This window comes from Clupea harengus, chromosome 11 (genome assembly GCF_900700415.2).
Source record: "Clupea harengus chromosome 11, Ch_v2.0.2, whole genome shotgun sequence".
Lineage (NCBI taxonomy): Eukaryota > Metazoa > Chordata > Actinopteri > Clupeiformes > Clupeidae > Clupea > Clupea harengus.
In genome coordinates, this window is record NC_045162.1 from 29,373,415 (window position 1) to 29,381,835 (window position 8,421).

An 8,421-nucleotide genomic window follows, 5' to 3' on the forward strand; every position below is an offset into this window, starting at 1 on the left:
CCTTTTTCATTCTTTACGTATTGTCAGTGTATGTATATCCAATGCCTTTTTCATTCTTTACGTATTGTCAGTGTATGTACTGTATATCTAATGCCTTTTTGTTCACTCTAGTTTCCCTCTCCTCCTCTTTCTTTCCATCTCTTGGGCAGATGTGTAGAGTTGTGTTATGCTCAAAGGGTTCTTCCTGCTGAAAGTTTTTTTCCCCCCTTGCCACTCCTTGTTTGCTTTTTCTAGACAGTTTAGGCCTCAGGTTCTGTGAAGTGCCCCGGGACAATGAGAATAAAATGTAAATAAATGAAATTGAGTTGAAACTTAATTTAAATTAAAGTGTGCTCTCTCACAATGACTATCGGATTGTGTCTCTCTTCTACTCGTCCTAACTGGCACTTCGACTAGTGCGTAACTTGCAATTACAGCAGTTACATTTCTGCACTTCTTTCTTTCTTTTTTATTTCATTTTGTTATATTTCTTATGTAAAGTAGTATTTATTTATTGTTACACCAGGTTCTATTGCTCGTAGCTTGAATATTCTCTCCCTTGTACGTCGCTTTGGACAAAAGCGTTTGCTAAATGACTAAATGTAAATGTAATGTAAAATGTGCTGTGCTGCTGAGCTTTAGCGAATCAAAACAGTCCATAGCTATGCATAGTCTCTCTGCTGTATGTGCACTCCACCCCTTATGAAGAAATGTGATTGGTTCACTAATGTCTATTAGCGAAGTGACAGGATGTCTAACCAATCAAATCTATTATTTGCAGTGCAGGGGTCCAGAGGGGAGTGGTCTATGTCACGGCTTACATCTTTATAAACAAGTGGGCTACTAACTAGTGTCTTTCATATCAACAATGAGGTCTGTAATATCGTATACGCCTGTGGCAAGTGTTAGGTATGTAATATCTTATACGCCTGTGTCCAGTGTTAGCAGGTACATTAGCACTGAGGTCTATGGGAATGGCTTATACACAAACTAGAAGTATTATGACATGCGCACATTGTAAATCCATGTTTGTATTGAGCAGCACACAAGTCAGGATCACTATCATGAATCTAATGGTGATATCTGTTTTTGCAATAATAATAACAATACCCAAACATTGTTCCACCCTCAACTGGAGTTAGAGCAGAGTGCTTCTATTCTACTCTATTTTTCGACCTCAGCTAATGTGTTTCATTTGGTGACCATTGACCAATGTATTGTTTGTCATTGACATAATGTGACATAATGTTTACAGAAGCAACTAGTGTTGGTATCATCTTCAATTCATTGTGATGGTATATAACTGCTTGCACTTCTGTTCAATAAAATGCATGTGTATGTTGTTATCCATATAGACTTTAGACCCATCGCTATGCCTTTGTTAACAGCGAAAAAGAATGGACTTCAAAGCAAGTAACTTAGCCAATGCATCATCAATTTTACAAGATGAGCAGAAGCTAAGCATAGCTAGCTTTAGCGATCAGGGATTGCACAACAACCATGCAGTTATCTTAACTACGCTCCTACTGTATTAAAACATAATTACTTCCATTATGTTATGGTTCACATTGAACCGCACTGTGTAAATACATAGTAAATACATAGTACCTGTACATCAGAATATATTAGTAACAGAAAATGTAACATCTGAATCTCATTGTCCTCTGGCTCTTAAATTTCCTTTGTTTCTGAAACCTCTTCCTCTATTTCACTGTTGGAGTCTTTTACTGTCAGTTTGTCAGAGCTAATCGTTGTGTTTCTCTCCATAACAAAATCTCCTGTATTACTGTGACGTGGGAAAGCGCATTTTTATGATAAAGTTATATTTAGAACCAGCACCACACTCCCCAAGTTGCACAGGGGCCTGGCTGTCCAAATGGGCCCTGCCCCTAACATGTCAAACTAACTTTGAAATAACCTCATTATGAACAGCACTGTTTCTGCTGTGGAATCCACAATCTCCCAGAACCTGAAGTGGGAGCCAAACATCAATACAGTCATCTAAAAGGCCCAGCAGAGGATGTACTTCCTGCGCCAGCTCAGGAAGTACAACCTGCCGCAGGAGCTGCTGATCCAGTTTTACACTGCAGTCATTGAGTCTGTTCTCTGCGCATCCATCACTGTCTGGTTTGGTTCGGCCACTAAACTGGACAGGAACAGATTACAACTGACAGTTAGGTCTGCAGGAATGATTATTGGTGCCGACCTGCCCACCATCCAGGACCTGTACACCTCCAGAGCCAGGAAAACGGGCAGGGAAAATCATTGCAGACCCCTCACACCCTGGACATAATCTGTTCCAGCTCCTCCCCTCTGGCAGGCGCTACAGATCTCTGTACACCAAAACCACCAGACACGGGAACAGTTTTTTCCCCCTTGCCATCACTCTAATGAACAGTTATTATTATATATTATATTTATTAATTTTATCCTAAACTGTTGTGTTATACTGCATATTTTTCAGTTTAAGTACATTGAGAGCAACTAAACCAAGAAAAAATTCCTTGTATGTGGAAATGTACTTGGCCAATAAAGATGATTCCGATGAAAGATGAAAGTTGAAAGATGTTCAAATTCACCTGCTCTGTGCTGCAGGTAAGGGCGTAAGCATAATTCATGCTGGGGACAGGTTCCCACCACTTTTTGCAATCACCAATTTCATCTCCATCACTTTTGATGAATACAAATAAAATATACCTGAAGAGAATAGATAGCTTTTCAAACTAAGTTCCTTATCACCAGTTGAAAGCAGTCAGAAGCAATCCTATTGTTCCAATTACGTTAGCTGTCCATTTAAAATAAATGTTCTATCAAATGACAGGAACATCATGTCTTCCTTGCTTCATGTGGTTTTAAAATGCTCTAACACAGTTTCTAAGTGTTGCTACCATCGTAAGTTTGGTTCTCTTTGCCAAGTGTTGCTGCAATTTGGTGTAATGACTGGTCAGGCTAATCTACCTAGTTCATCATGTCTGGCATATGCTTCAGAACAATAAATAAATGTGTTCCAGGATAACTTTCATTTATATTTACATTTACATTTAGTCATTTAGCAGACGCTTTTGTCCAAAGCGACATACAAGGGAGAGAACAGTCAAGCTAAGAGCATTAGAACCCTGGTGTAACAATAAATACTACTTTACATAAGAAATAAGAAAAACGAAATAGAAAAGAAAAAGAAGTGCAGGAATGTAGCCGCTGTAAGTGCAAGTTAAGCGCTAGTCGAAGTTTTTTTTTTTTGGGTAACACTTGCATCACAACTACAGAGTTCCAATTATGTATGTTGTGTAAGTATGTACAACCCCAAATCAGTAAAAGTTGGGACAGTATGGAAAATGCTAATAAAAAAAGAAAGAAGTGATTTATAAATTCACCTTGACTTGTATTTCATTGCAGACAGTATGAACACAAGATATTTCATGTTTTGTCTGGTCAACTTCATTTGATTTGTAAATATACATCTATTCCTGCCATTCAGGCCTGCAACACATTCCAAAAAAAGTTGGGACGGGGGCCATTTAGGGGTAGTAATGAGGTAGAATAATTAAATAATGATGTGATTGTGAGCAAAGATGGGCAGAGGATCGCCAGTTTGCCAAGAAATGCTTGAGCAAATTATTGAAATGTTTAAAAACAATGTTTCTCAAAGAAAGATAGGAAGGATTTGGATATTTCATCCTCCACGCTGCACAACAAAATGATAAAGATTCAAGGAATCTGGAGGGATTTTAGTGTGTAAAGGGCAAGGGCGCAAGCCTAAGCTGAATAACCGTGATCTCCGATCCCTTAGACTGCACTGCATCAAGAACCGTCATTCATCTATAAGTGATATACTCACATGGGCTCAGGATTAATTTGGCAAACCTTTGTCAAGCACTACAATACATAGTTACATCCACAAATGCCAGTTAAAACTTTACTGTGCCAAAAGGAAGCCTTATGTTAATCGTGTCCAGAAGCGTTGTCAACTTCTCTGGGCTCGGAGACACCTGGGATGAACCATCACACAGTGGAAACATGTATTGTGGTAAGACGAATCAGTATTTCAGGTCTTTTTTTGGAAGAAATGGACGCTGTGTGCTCCGGACCAAAGAAGAAAAGGACCATCCAGACTGTTACCAGCAACAAGTCCAAAAGCCAGGGTCTGTCATGGTATGGGGTTGTGTCAGTGCCCAGGGTCTGTCATGGTATGGGGTTGTGTCAGTGCCCAGGGTCTGTCATGGTATGGGGTTGTGTCAGTGCCCAGGGTCTGTCATGGTATGGGGTTGTGTCAGTGCCCTTCTGTTATGGCACCATTAATGTCGAAAAGTACATAGAGATTTTGGAGCAACATATGCTGCCTTCAAGATGACATCCTTTCCAGGGATTCCCATGCATATTTGAACAAGACAATGCAAAAGCACATTCTGCACACATTTCAAAGGCATGGCTGAGGAAGAAGAGAGTGTGGGTGCTGGACTGGCCTGCCTGCCTGCAGTCCTGACTTGTCCCCAATAGAGAATGTGTGACAACAACAAAGACCCCTTACCGTTGCACACATTAAGACTTGGTACAAAGAATGGTACAAAGTTACACTTGAAACACTTCATCACTTGGTGTCTTCAGTCCCTAAACATCTTTACGGTCGTGAAAGGAATGGCAACATTATAAAGTGGTAAATGCTTGACTGCCAACCTTTTTGAAATATGCTGAAAGAATCGAAATCGAATTAAGTGTTTATTTTATAAAAAAAACAATAAGATTAATTGCGCTAAAACATCAAATAATGTGCTGTTGCATTGTTTTCAATGTAATACAGGCCAAAGAGAATTTACGAGTCACTGTTTTCAGTTTACATTTAGCAGATGCTTTTATCCAAAGCGACGTACAAGGAAACTGCATTTATACATCAGGAGCAGTTAGGGGTTCAGTGTCTTTCTCAAGGACACTTACACACTTGGTAAGGAGGAGTGGGAAATCGAACTAGCAACCTCCCGATTACTAAACGACTCCTCTACCTCATGTACCACAGTCCCCCATTTTAATTTCATATACCGTCCCAACTTTTTCTGATTTGGGGGTTGTTGTCAGCTAGCAACTATGCTTTGGGGAAATGCTCCAGGCTATGCGATTCTGGTGAAAGGTTGTTGATATTTGAGCTCAAAAGGCAATCAAATAGCCCCCCCTCCTGTGCTTCTGAAGGAATGTGTTGATTGGCTGGTGCTGACATTGTCTGTTTCCCATTTAGAGCACCAGGACTGTGTGCAAACATACAGTTTTGTTCTGATTATAAACACTGAACAGACAGCTAGAGGACCACAAAGACAACTTCATTTCAGCTGAATTTGACAAAAATCCCGAATTTCATTTTTGAATGCCAATGTACCCAGCTAATTACTTTGGCTAACTAAGGTCTGAGCGAAGATGATTTACTTTACTGAAGTAACTTCCTGGCATGTAGCACTACCCTGCTATGCCATGACATGTACAGGGGCACCATTTTACTGTATCCTGAACATTATTAGCTGTGATGAAGTGTCTACTGCAGACATAATGGTAGATATGTGTGGACTGAGAATTCCATATATGCTCCTTCTTACCGTCTCACTTAAGGGTTTGAGGCCACATCAACCTAATATGGCTAACATGATTTGATTTGATTAGGAAGTTTAAAAAACATGGCCTTGGGTTTTTCAATTTGTGTGTGATCCAGTGACCACACACACTTCTTTGCATAGCTAAATGCTAAACCCTAAACTAAAGTATCCATCTATCCATCTATCTATCTTGCTATCATAACTACTTTTAAAATGACCAGTGTAGGTGAATGGGTTTTTATGGTGAGTGATAACCAGAGTTTATTTTCCCTCATGGGTAGGCACCCGCAAGGCCATACAGCTAATCTCTTCATTCCTCGCCAAGTATATCTTATAGTGTACGTATGGTGAGATCAAGTCTCATCTTCATATCGTTCCCATTTACTATCAATGGCATAAGGCTGATTGTCTACATTTTTTTATATTTGTATCACATTTTAAAGCAACAGAAAGACATTTTTGTCAAAAACTAGCAAAATACCTACCTAAAAGGCATGCATTCTGCCAACAACACTGATAAAAGGTTTTCGTTCAAATGTGGCAAATTGTTGCATACTGTCTAAGCTTAACAATATTTGCTGTAAGACCTTATTTAGTTGCATAATCGGTTCATTTATACCAGAACAGACATCAAGTAAAAATGATTTAATCATAATAATAATCATAATTACAATAATAATTAAATCAAATAAAAATACAGAACATACATAGAACTATAATGGAGACTGCCTTGGTTAATTCTACACAAGCTTTCAAAAGCAAAAAAGTACAAAACGAGTTTGTAGCCTTGTTAGAAATAGCGATGGCTTACCACAAACCTTAAGATCCTGCCACCATGGTGACTGGCTGACTCTGTAAGGCGTTAGAATTAACCCTAGAAATCATGAATCATCAGAGAGTACATCCATCCATCTTTGCCCGCAGTGGCTAAGCAGTGTAATAATCAGGATTATTATTTATAATTAGAGGAAGTAATGGATCACTCTGTGCTGGGCAGTAGGCTCATTAATTCACCCGGACCTGCTGGGACCCAGGATGGGTTGAACTAAGCACTTCATCTGTGTCAGCGTCAACTGGAAGGCTGCTTGCTTCCTGGGATTAAGCTTGTTTATGCCTTGTTCAGCACGGCATAGTTTTGCTACTTACTATTACAGTGTCAAAAATGACAAAAATAGCAGAAGGGATTTGTGGAATGACCCGTGTAAGGTTGTATGAAATTGATTCAGATCAAACTGGAGAGCCTTATAATTCCAATGATATTTACAGCCTGATATACTGTACAAAACAGCCAAAGCCATTCATGTCATACAGTTTTCACTTATTTGCTGAAATCCAGTGTGTGATTTTTTTAAATCCAGTTATGCCGTATGGAAAGATCATTACTATTTATTTATTATTTTTAGGTTTTTTTTTATTACAGTAAATAAAAAGAAAAATCCACATACAATTCACAAAACTGCACACACAAAATGCAAAACATTTCATATCTAACACTGTATTCAAAACTCAATAATCCCTTTTCAAAATCGAATTTCTGTGTCAAGTGGCAAACACAGCTAGACGTATGGTTATGTTTCTCATAGTTGTCACTAATAAATCTGAAACAAGCTTATGCCTTTTGGAGTTACAGTGTTATAGTACACTTCATACAGCAATCTAAAAAAAAGGCTGATATAGACTGAATATAAACACTTCAATTATTTTAGTAATTTTAGTATGCGATGGACCAAAGTATTGCATTTTGCAGTTTTTTATTTGCAGTTTGACATTGTAGAAAATACAAAAAAAGCAATTACAGCAAACTGAAATATGCAAGGCCATTTATCTTAAATGATGAGCTGAGGGTTGTAACAGTTTACTGTAAAACATGCTCTAAAAATACTGTAATTTGAATACAATTACTGTAAAATGTTTTTTTTAAAAAGCCAGAAATGACATTAAGCATATAACAGTATGCTGCTGTAAAATGAACAGAAGAATACGGTATTTGTATTTCACAAGAAACATATGACATACAAACATTTGGAATGCAAACAAGTGACATGACATTTGGAATGATATCACATGGAACACCATCGACACAATAAAAAAAGTAAGCATTGAAATATTGAGCACACAAGGTTACATTTGTACATCTGGCCACCTGATTTATAGACAAAGCTTCACTTTAAGCAGACTTTGGGTGCTAATTTGACAGTGAAAACGGCTGGTGTTCTATTACTCCCGGGCAGGTTGTCTCAAACTCTGACAATAAACTAACCTTTCTGCTGAAGCGTGGAGTTTGGTTATAGGCGTGACGACATATTCTTCACTGACAGGGTACATTTGAATGCTCCAATCACAAACCATCGCTGCCTGTCTGATTTTTCTATCTGCCAAAAAGTGCCGCATTATGCCTACATATTTCTATACTCGCAAGGAAGCAGGTGCAAACCTGTGTTATGGGTTAATGTCATCAATCTATGTCGGATATTCCTGGCAGGCTTTTAAAAAAAGAATAAAATGTTTTAAAAGGTTAAACACTGAAAGACTTGAACATCTGGGAAGAGGTCATCCAGAATGTCATTCAAAAATACACAATAATGACATTTCTTGTTATTTCTATTCACAGGCAGAAGAAGACATGCCGTGGCAAAACCAGTGCATTTTCCACAAACGCAACAGAATATTAAAAGAGATCGCATTTAGGTTGGTCCAGGTCTTCAAATTCATCAACATAAGCAAAGCCTGCAACCTCCCATTTCCCATTCATGTAGACTACTGGCCTCTGCTGCTGTAGTGTGTTACACACCAGGTTCTATCCCTGTCTGTCTCTGGCATCAGTATATCTACACATCCAGTCACCTGTAGCGTCGTACTACGCAAA